General features: G+C 49.8%; 1 pseudogene; it reads left to right on the top strand.

Moving 5' to 3' along the window:
- Nucleotides 1-10,431: 10,431 nt before the first annotated feature.
- LOC129150955 (transcription factor BTF3-like) lies at nucleotides 10,432-10,924 on the top strand (annotated as a pseudogene).
- The last annotated feature ends 403 nt before the right edge of the window (nucleotides 10,925-11,327 follow it).

Raw genomic sequence — 11,327 nt, 5'->3', positions numbered from 1 at the left:
ATAGGAAGTGGGGAGGGTGGGGAAGGCCAGAGCAAAGTCTCTGTATAGTTTGTTCTCTTTTGTGTAGGAGGGCCATGCACACATGGTGAGGCACAGAACCTTGTTCAGTAGCTTCCGGTAACTGCTCACAGTGCCTGCCTCCAGGAGAGGGGCCAGGAGCCACAGGGGAGGGGCCCTTCATTCTAAATCACTTGCGTATCTTGACCCAAGGAAAAGTGATGTATTCAAACATTTTTGTTTAGTTTTTTAAAATGGACTCATTATACATTTGACAAATGACAATGATAATCTCTGATTGCAACAAAAACACACATACAGTTTTCTTGTGAGAATCACTATAAATGTAAATGTGTTTCTTTTAATGTGAAAAGGTAAAAAATTTCCTTTATAGATAACTTGTCATTTATCCATCATGCAATGTCAAGTGCACCTAGAATCCCTGAAAATAATTATGATTCTTTAGAGGACGAAGCCAGATCCAGTGCATAATTAAGGGAAAGCATGAAGTCTACTGAGAACAAAGGTCGTTACTTTACATATTTTTAATTCCCCAGTTCCTGATGGGGTTCTCAGGATATAGTTTCTCGGTTGATGAGTAGCAAATTGATTTATTGGTTAAATTCCCAACTATGGAGTTATATATGTCAGTTACAGAGAATAGTATAAAATAAATGAGTAATTCACCAGAACCTGACTTTTAGATTTTAATTTTAATGACCTTGAAACAACAAAATTTAGTACCAAATGTTTAAACACCTATTTATAATTGCTAACCTGTGAAATCAGCATTATTTATATCAGCTATCCAAAATTCATCAATTTTTCTTTTGAAAAAGGCTGTGGAAATCCCAAAGAATAAGGGAGAAGCTACTAATTAAAGGGCATGTTGGGTAATCTAGCACCATCATTCCAGTCCTAGGGCCTCCCACGCTGCTGGAAGGAGGAAGGGGAGCGGTGAGGATGTTGGAGAAGTGTGGACAGTTCTTAACTTGTGGCCCCATTTGTGCTTGAAGCAACGCAGGGCTACACCATTGACCCCGACTCTCTCTCCCCACCCAGGCTTTCGGGCTAGGAATGACTCCACTTCCTCACGGTGTGCAGCAGGTCTTGAAGAGTGAGTGAGCGGTCCAAAGTCACTATTAAAAGTGCATGGCACTTTAATGACTTCTCCTTGGAAGCCATGTGGCATCACTTCTGTGGTGCTCTACTCATGCAGGGAGAGGTACACTTCTGCCCAGGTTCAAGGGCAAGGCAAGACTCCACCACCCAATGGTAGGAGTGTCCCATCCAATGGTAAGAAGGATGTAAGGGGTGGGATATAGCAAGGTGGTCGTCTTGGGAACTGGCAGCTGGTCATAGACTACCTTCTGGCCATAGCAACCATATCCCTCCCACACTCAGAATAAACCCTCCCCAGACCACGGGGTCTCACCCCAGGACAGCATCAGCTCAGAGTCTAGGATCTTGTCAGACGAGGCTTGTGCTCCTTGAGTAGCCCTGTTCCTTAAGATCTAAAGACTTACGAACCAGAGACAAGCTGTCCTCTGACGTCACCTCCTGCAGGTGAGATGAGGGGGTTGGGAGAGACCTGGGAAGCTGAGAAGATCCCCAGGTCACACTCAGGCCACTCTGGGACTACAGCGATGCCTGGTGGGCAAGGAGGTTGGGGGCAAATGCAGAGCGCCATTTGCACACTGGCCCTTGTCACCTGTAAGAGGAGCTCACAGTTGGGACTCAGGCTTTGTCACCAAGTCCAAATGCCCTCCATGAGTTTTTTGGAAAAGAGGAAACAGCCCCAGATTGGTTGGGAAGACTCTGTCCTGGCCAGTGGGCTGCGGCGAGGAGAGGGGTCTGGGGTGTGAAAAGATGAGGGCCAAGGCTCTGTCTCTGCCGGGAGCTGTGGGGAAAGAAGCAATTGCTTCAAAAGGCCAAGGGATTGCATGTTGGCTCAGGCCCTGACATGGTGATCCCCAAATTGGCATCAGAAGTCTCATGGAAGCAGACATTCTGGTGAAGTCCACCAGCGGGGCAGCTGACAACCTGAATATCAGGAATTATCCATGACAAGTTTTTATTGGGAACTAATTTCTCTTTAAATGTCCCAGGACAGGCTGACCACAGTAGGATGGGAATGGAGGGGGCAGCGGTGGGAGCTCAGAAAACAGAAGGGCCACTCTCGGCCTCGCCGGTAACCAACTGGCAACTGTGGGTAAGCCATTTTACCTCTGCAGGCCTCCGTTTCCCTCAGCCGGACTAAAATCAATGTATTCTGCCGAGTGACATAGCTAAGAAAGCATCACCTATGAGCTCCACAGTTGCAGCCGGCCCTGTCTGTGTCCTGCTAGAGCCCTGGACACCCCCTGCCCAGAGTGTCTACCATGAGCCATTGCTGGACCTTCAGTCTCAGTCCGGAGAGGGGGGGCGGGGGGCAGTTAGGAAGGGCCGGAGTGAACCCCTGGAGCAGCCCTTGGCCAAAGGCAGGCAGATGGAAGCGAAGGACAAAGCCCAGCTCCTCAATTATTAACATGCTGTGTCTGCCCCCACCCCCACAGGAGCTTCCTGGGGGCACCTCCCAAACCAAAATCCTGGTCCTGGGTCCAGGCTCAGACCACCATGGGCTCCAAATGCAGAAACCAGAAGGTATTAGTAATGGCTTTGGCTCCACACACATTCACATGCGCATACATACATACATGTGCACATGTGTGTACACACATATATACATGTATGCACACAGCACAGCATGGCACAGTGCCTGGCCCATAATAGGCACTCAGAAAGTTCTCCAAAGAGATGAATGAATGAATAAATGAATGGCCTTCCCCATTCAGAATTTCCCTCACATCTGCACAGTTTGGGACGTCAAAGTATAGGTAGGTTGCCCTGGGAGTGGGAACCTAGGGTCATTCCAGCAGCCTATCTGCTAGCAGGAAGCCCCTTACCTTCCCCTCTGCCCCTCTCAGCAGGCCAACCAGTCTCAGCCAGGGTACCCCCCCCCCCACACCCCCCCCCCCAGCTCTCTTGCTGGGCTCCTGCCCCAGCCCATCTGTTCAGCATGTGTGAGTATTGTCAAATTGTTTGAATAAATTGTCACTCTGATTAAAATGTTTATGTCTGTAGGATGGCTCACTTCTGCTAAATTGTACCTAAATAGTCTTGCATTTGCTGTAGATATTTGACATCTGTGTCTGGTCGCCCCACTGATGGCCATTCAGAGATCTGGACCCAGGCAGAAGCTCCCTGTTCCCTCACTCACACCCTACAGCCACTCAGGGCTTGCGTCCAAGTGGGTGGGAAGGAGAGCAATACTGGGGGTCTTGCCCACCCGGTTCTTGATTAACTTCATAGATAAACACACACATGTTTAGTTTTCCTGAGATCAGATTTAGATGGTAAGACCCTTCATGCCTTCTCAAAGCTGGCCAAAGTTTACAGTCTCCTAATAGTGTGCAGACAAAGGACATCCCCAGATGGGTCCCATGCACCCCTGGGATTCCAGGTGAAGCTGCTCAAAGTATCAGCACTTCTGCGGGATAAAGACCTTCCCCCTTGGGAACCCTCACTCTGCAGGAGGGAGGTGGTGGATTGGTGGATGGATGGATAGATAGATGGGTGGGTAGATGGGTAGATGGGTGAATGGATGGATGGATGGATGGATGGATGGATGGATGGCTAGCTGGGTGAGTGGATGGGTAGATGGGTGAATGGATGGGTGGATAGGTGGGTGGGTGGATGGATATATTCATAAATATGAATGGATGGGTGAATGGATGAGTGGATGGATGGATGGATGGATGGGTGGATGAGTAAACTAATATAATAACAATGATACCATCCAATGAAGGTCTGCTGGTGTGTACACGTAACATTTATATCCATTATTTCTCATTATAATTGTATTCATTTTCTATTGCTGTATGACATATTATCACAAACTTAGTGTCTTAAAACAACATACATGGACTACCCCACAGTTTCCATGTATCAGGAGTGTGGACATGGCTAAGCTGGGTCTTTACACAGGGTCTCAAAAACCTGCAGTCACGGGCCAGCTGGCTTGCCTTCTCATGCGGAAGCTTGACTGAGCTCCTGTCTGCTTCCAAGTTCATTGTCATGGCTGGAAGCAGCGTTCCTCTCCTTGCTGTTGGAGGAATGTGCTCCACTGCCTACTGGTTGTCAGCACCCACAGTTTCTTGCCACCGACCGACTCTATAGACCATTCACACGGTGGCTGCTTCCTCAAGGCCAGCAGGAGTCTCTAATTGCTCAGGTGGAGGCCTATATAAGATAACCTAGCCAAGGGAGTGGCACCCCCTCATCTTTGGTCAGATTCTGTTGGCAAAAACAAGTCACAGGTTCTGCCCAAACTCAAGGGGAGAGATTTATACATGGATATGACTCTAGGGATCCCCTGGGGTGTTTTTGCCTCAATTCATTTATCCTGCAGACGGTTTCTCAGGGCCCGACAGGTGCCTGGCTGCTCCAGGTAATGGGGATCCGACCATGATGGGTAAACCAGACTGGTCTCTGCCGTCAGGTCTCTGTCACTGTTCAGTGGGACAGTCCCAAACAGACAGGCAACAATCCCAGTTGTCATCAGTCTGTGAAGGAAACAAACAGTGGCCACAGCCCTGACTCACTGCAGGGAGACCTCCACCCCTCTGCCTCCTCCCAGGCCCTCCCATCCCACAAGGTTGGACCAGTGCCTGCCTCCAAGTAGATGCTCGGTCCCTGTTGGTGGGCGGGGCACAGTGACGGGTACTGGTCTCTGCCTCTGTCTGGCCCTTCCTCCCACTTTCTGGTTTTTAACTCCCTCTCCTCCTTCCTCTCGTTCTCTGCCCTTCCGGGTTATTTATGAGTAGTCACTTATTGGCGCCTCCCCAAACACTTGTTTCCCAGGGACCTGGACACTCGGAAAGGCCACCTCACTCCAAGGAGTTTTTGCACACATGCCACACTGGCCCCTCGGGCAGCCGGATGCCCTTTCCTGTCCCCTCTTCCCCAGAACCGAAGCCAAATCCCCTTGGCATGTGTACCCCACACCCTCGCCCCCACCCAGCAGGGGAAAGTTCCCCAGCCTCTCCCTGTGCTGTTCTGTGCCGGGTCCCTCTCACCTTCAGCTGAAACAACACTGAGCACCTGCCCCCGGCATGCCTTTCCCGACCCCCTGAATCCCAACCTCTGCGGGAGAGGTGATGACGTCAGGCAGCTGCAGGCCTCTGCGGCCCTGCCCCTGCCCTGCTCGGCCGGGAAGCCTTTGAATCTCTGTTTACCCTGCTCACCAGCCAGCATCAGCCAGGGGTGCTGGCTCCTGCTCGGGCTACGGATCTTGCCAACCAACAGCTTGTCCCCCCAAGTCCAAGGGCCTGCCCTCTGCCAGCTTTAACACCCTTTGTAGCCAATCCGGGGAGCATCTGCCGAGCCCTGTCCTTCCCCCACCCGCCCCCTGAGGCCCCCACCATGATGGCAGAAGGGAACATGCTCACAGGGGCCAAACACACAGTGGCCCTGACTCATGGAGCTCAGGGATGGAAAGCGGGCGTCCCCCTTGCCCTGCTCCCCACATTCACTTGGCTCCGACTTTGTTAACAAATAGATTCTGAATGTGAGCACTTCTTTCAGAAGATCCCACCCTGGTCCAACATGCACCATTTCTCATCCTGGTTATTAAATTGTCTCCTCCTAGGCTCCCTGGGCCTGCCTGCCCTCTAGTCTGTCATGTCAGTAGCCAGAGGGATCCTGTTAAGATGCAAGGGGAGTCCTGTCTCCTCTACTCATCATCCTCCCAGGAATCCACATCTCATAAAGTCTTGGCCATGGCCTAGGGCCCACACCACCTGCCTCTCCTTGCACACGCTGCCCCAGCTCCAGCCCCCTGCCTCCTGGCCAGTCCTCAGATGCCGCCTCTATTCCTACCTCAGGACCTTTGCACAGGCTGTTTCCTCTGCTTGAAACAGACTCCATGCTACTCCAATGGGTTACTCTTTTGTTTTCTTTATATCTTCACACAGCTATGGCCTTCTCTTTGAGACTTTATCTAACCACATTTAAATTGCACGTACCCCACCACCACCATGCCATCTGCCCCATTCCTTTATTTTTCTCCTTAACATTATCACCACCTGGCAGCCCAGAGGGTCCAGTGGCCCCAGTGAAGCTTCCCCTTGGAAACAATTCCTGCTCAGAGTTACCCTGGCCTCACCCAGCTCGGAGCCCGGGGGAGAGGGGGGGGGGAAGGGGGAGAGGGGAAGGAGGAGAGGGAGGGACCTCCTTTCATGTGAAGCTCCATGTGACCTAAAACTAGTCCCCGTCACTGCCATTTATTTCAGGGCTACGGTGTGCCAGCCTCCACACAGGGTCTGAAAACGCTGTCCCACTAAATCCTCAAGACAGCCCTTGGAGATGGGAGAGTGTCACCCTCATTTCGTGGCTAAGGATGTCTTCTCTCAAAAGCCTGTAACTCACAGGGGCTCCAAGCCCTGGAGTCAGAATGGCTCTCTGCACCGCAAGTCCAAAGGCCGTCCGTCCACCTGAGAGCGGGGATGGCTCTGGTCACAGGAAATGTCCCCCTGCTAGGCCAGCCCCGGCCCCCGTACAGCAAGGCTCGCGCCGGGCTCTCCTCGGACAGGACGGTTGGTGGGGATGTTGGGGCCTGGGAAACAGATGGAGGCCTTGTTTGGGACAAGGGACAGGGGAGCTTAGATGTGACTCTACAGCCGCCTGGGTCTTGATCCCCAGTGGCTTTAGCCATATCTTTCCAGGCTCATGGACTCCAAGACTGTGCACACCTCCGGGGAATTTCTTCAGGGCTGAGAAGAGAGCTGGGCCGTCAGAGCAGCAAGGGAGCTGGTCTCCGGGGACTTTAGAGGGCCGCGTGTGAAAGGAGGAAGCCCACTGGGAAATAAAGCTTTATCGATAGTCCTCAGGGAATCTGAAGACGAGGCTGGGTGACTTGGCTTTGTGAGCATTTGCAGCCTGTCCGTGCGTATGCACACATATGTGTACTCATGTAACATGTACATGCCGTTAAAGATGTGCAGGCATTTATTACTTAAAATTGTAGTGGGGACTTTCTTGACTTTTTCTGATGATGCATCACTGGTAAGAGTGTGACACTATTAAGCAGCAATCATGCACAACCAACGCTGAGCCGAGCTTGGAGTCTGTAGTTCATTCATCAAAGACTCACAACGTCGCTAGGAGTGGGCATGACAACGCCCTCATTTCACATGTGAGGAAACTGAGGCTCAGGAAGGGGAGTAACTTGCTTCAGACTGTAGGGGGAAGGGCGCACAATAAGAACAGGACCACAGTTGATGGATGATTGATTGTTCACCTTACTAACTATGGAGAGGAGGCTTCCCTACAGACCCTGGGACACTGGAGGATGTGCTGCAAGGAGAAAGACAGCTGTAGAAAGGTAAGAGACACCTTGGGGCCCAGATGGTCCATTGCTCAGAAAAGAAAACACATTTTGAGAACAAAGGACAGGAGACACTTGGATTTGGTTGCTGTGCTGGACCCTGAGCCCCTCAGGGGGGTTTGCCTCAGGAATGCTGACCATTCTCCAGTCCCAGGAATGGGCGGGGCTGTTTTTAATGCCATTGAAAACTAACTACCTTGTTCTCTGACTTCAAGATCCTGGAAGGAGACACAGGGACCAGGACCCTGCAACCCCTCTCTCCCCTTCCCCTTTGCATGCAGCCTTTCTTCCTTATCGCTCTGTGATCAGCCAGCTAGGAGGAGGTATCAGAGCAGATCTGCATGGGTGGCCTGCTGCTCTCCCATATAGCCGGCAGTATTATTTTTTAAAATATTTTTTATTGTTGATGGTATTACAGATATCTCCCCTCCCCCCCCGACCCCGGGCATTATTGGATAAATGCTCATACGTGATTCAATCCTGTTTTTGCTTAACAGGCAGCCCGGTCCCATTTGTTGTCCAGTTTCATTTTCTGGTGACTCTGGTGAGACCACAAGTGGGGGACACCTCTGGGGTGGGTACCGAGGATCCCACTTGCTGCCTGGACTGGGGTACTTGGGGCTAAAATCAGAAGTTTTAAAAAAAAGTGCAGTTCTGCCAGGAATTTTCTTGTGTAGTCCCACTCAGCACTCCAATTCCGGTCCTTCTGAAAAGGAAAACGGGGAGGGGGGAGGAGAGGAGGAGGGGGAGGGCTTGCAACCTAGTTCAGTATCTGGTTAAAACTGTAGTCTCACTTCCCCACTCTGATTGACTTGGGTGGAGCTGCAGAGCCTACCCCCAGGGCCCCAACACAGCTGACTTGGGCGGAGCTGCGGAGCATGCCCCCAAGGCCCCGCCAGGACTGACTTGGGCGGAGCTGCGGGGACCCTCAGGGGCTGCCACCGGAGGAGATATATGGGTCAGAGCCTCCCCAGGAGTTCAGTTCAGGCGTTGGATCCGGAATTCCCCTGGACTAGCAGATCTGCGAAATAAAGGTTGAACTTTCCTCCCTCAGAGTGCTGGCTGCTCGCTCTCCCGTGCATTCTGCCACAACACTTTCACTTAAGCTGAGTCAAGAATTTTGTATGACACGAGAAGCATTTACTGCTTCTCCTCTGGGCGAGCCTGATCAGCTCTGGGTGACAGAGACCTCCAGCAGTCCTTGCCTAGGCTCCAAGCCCTTAGCCTGGTCCGCTCTGGCACAAGAGACATTGCTCTGCTTCAGTGGGGGGTTTTGGTTGTTGTTTTTGTTTTGCATTGTTTTTTAAAACAGGGCACCCTGAGGTCTCTGTGACTGGACAGACAAGGAGCAATGGTGTAAGCTCTTGTCTGTGGGCTGTGCTCGCCCGTAAATGCTGTATATAAGAGTCTGTTGATGGTTGTTTTGTGTCTCTTTGTTGCTTGGTTTAATTTGTTTAAAGATGGGGCATATCCCACTTTGCTGGGGCCCCAGCTGCGTGTGGCAGGCAGAACCCGTGGCAGGGGTTGCAGGAACTTCCCAGCAGCTGCCGAGAGTTCTTTATCTCGGGGACCCTCCTGCTCTCCCTCTCAAGGCATCAGCTGCCTGAAACACTTAGCTAGTGAGAGTTCTTGTCTGTCTATAATGTCACTTTGGTTGCAGATGTTCTTTGCTTGCTTCCTTATCATTTGGGGACTTAGTTTGCTCTTTGCCATTTTATGAATCCTCTGTCTCTGCTGTGTGGGCCTGGGCCACTCGGAGGGAAGGTCCTCTGCTGTGCTGGGTGCGTGGGAGATGAGATTCTAAGGCTGATGTCCCAGTCCCTCCTTTTGAGAGCACTCATTTATTTACATTAGGGTTGCTTTTGTTTCTGTTTGGAAATAGGATAAGATCCCTTCTTATATGCAAGATTTCATGTTGCTATATCATAAGGATTCTACTCAGAAAGAAAAATATGGGAAACAAACCATCTAAACCCCAAGTCTTTCTCCTGCAAAGCAGAGCTGCAGAAGTGCCCTCCAGCAGCTGCAGGAGCCAGCAGGGGCCACTCCCACTTTGTAGAGAAAAACAAGTACTTTCACATTAAAGCCCTGGAGGCCAGGGAGTTGCTGTGGTCCTGGGAGCAAACTGTGGGGGCCTGATATCTCCCTTCTCTCCCTTCCTTTCTCCAGCCCCCCAAAAGTTCTCAAGGTCATGTTATCCCTGTTATGAAATTTGTCAAGAAAATGCCTTGGGTAATAATAATTGGCTTTGAAATCTCGTAAAGTTGTTATCCTATATAATGAAAGGGTAATATGCAAATTGTCTTCTCCATGGAAGTTTGACCAGAGTTCGACCTGGGGGCAAGGCCAGCCTGCCAACTGCCTGGGGCCCCTCCCCCCAGGCTGGCCCTGCCCCCAATCGGCCCCCCCATCCCGATCAGGGGCAGGGCCAGCTGGACCCCACCGGTGCACGAATTCATGCACCAGGCCTCTAGTGACATGATAAATAGATGTAACTAAAATGAAGCGCTTTTGATAAAGCTTTTCAGTAATAATTATATACCTAAATACAGTTTTTCCCAAGTTTTTGGTAACTTAAAACTTGGGAGTCTGCTGGGTTAAATAGTAAAAATGATTAAATAGCTAGGTATTGTGAAATACCAGGACACTGATATACTACTAATTAACCTGAGTTTGCCTACGTTTGGTTTCTTATTACAGAGAATCTAGAGGACGGATTTGAAACTATTAATGAATATGCTTGGATTTTATTTGAAATATAGCTCTTAAAAATGTGAATGTATTGCTAACCTGAGGAATGTTAATTACTTACTTGTCACCAAAAAGGTCAAGGTTTCTAAGAATTAAGAATTCTAATTAAATTGGAAAGAAATTATATGGTTTTGGTAATCTAGAATTGAAAATAGGTGGTTCTAAAGTTGGTTACTTCTGATTCTCAGCTGGTCTGCCTTAGACCCGCTGAGCGTCAGCTCTAGTCCTCTGTGCGGCCCCATTTCCTCTCCAACAAGATGAAAGAAACTATCATGAACCAAGAGAACTTGCCAAACTGCGGGCACCAGTGCGCATGGTGGGAAAGGAACTGCTCCTAGAAAGAAGGGGGTTCGCAGAACAGCTACAGCAGATGGCAAACAACCTCAGTTCCCCTTAAAGAAGTCGGGGGTAAACAGTATCTCTGGTATTAAAGAGGCAAATACGTTCACAAACCAAGGAACAGTGATCCGCTTTAACAACCCTAAAGCTCAGGCATCGCTGGCAGCGAACACGTCCCCCATGACAGGCCGTGCTGAGACAGGGCAGCCGACAGAAGTGCTACCCCGCATCTCAAACCAGCTCGGGCAGACAGTCTGATGGTTTAAGCTTAAACTGTAAGGAGACAGGCTGAAGCTCTGCCCAAACAATCTGTGGGTGGAAAGCACCGCTTGCTACTGGAGAGGATGATGATGACGAAGTTCCAGATCTCGTTGAGGGTTTGATGAGGCTTCCAAGAATGAAGCAAACTGAACTGAGTCAACTTTAGAAGAAGATAAACTTGAAGACGTTGCTGGGAGCTGCTATTTTATACTATGACTGCTTTTTCAAATGTTATTTATGGATCTGATAATATTTTTTAGCCCAACACCACTCTTTTCAGTTTCTGCTTATACATAAGTCATTCTTTGCAGCTAGTTAAACTGAAGAAGCTTGGGAATAAAGTTTGAAACAGGTTAATAAAGTTCTTTGCCTAGTATAGTTTTATCTTTTATGTCATTGACACTGATTTGTACACAGAAAGCAGTTGTTTGTAGAAAGCTAATCATGGCATGTAATATGACATAATCTTTGCTGGAATTTTATTAAAGACTTAACATGGTAGAATCATGTAAAAAATAAAGTTGGTTATTTCTGAATGAGTTAAGAAGAAAAA

Source organism: Eptesicus fuscus, chromosome 12, assembly GCF_027574615.1.
Source record: "Eptesicus fuscus isolate TK198812 chromosome 12, DD_ASM_mEF_20220401, whole genome shotgun sequence".
In the NCBI taxonomy this organism is placed as follows: domain Eukaryota; kingdom Metazoa; phylum Chordata; class Mammalia; order Chiroptera; family Vespertilionidae; genus Eptesicus; species Eptesicus fuscus.
The sequence above is the reverse complement of the archived record's forward strand: the minus strand, read 5'-3'. Positions and strand labels throughout refer to the sequence as shown.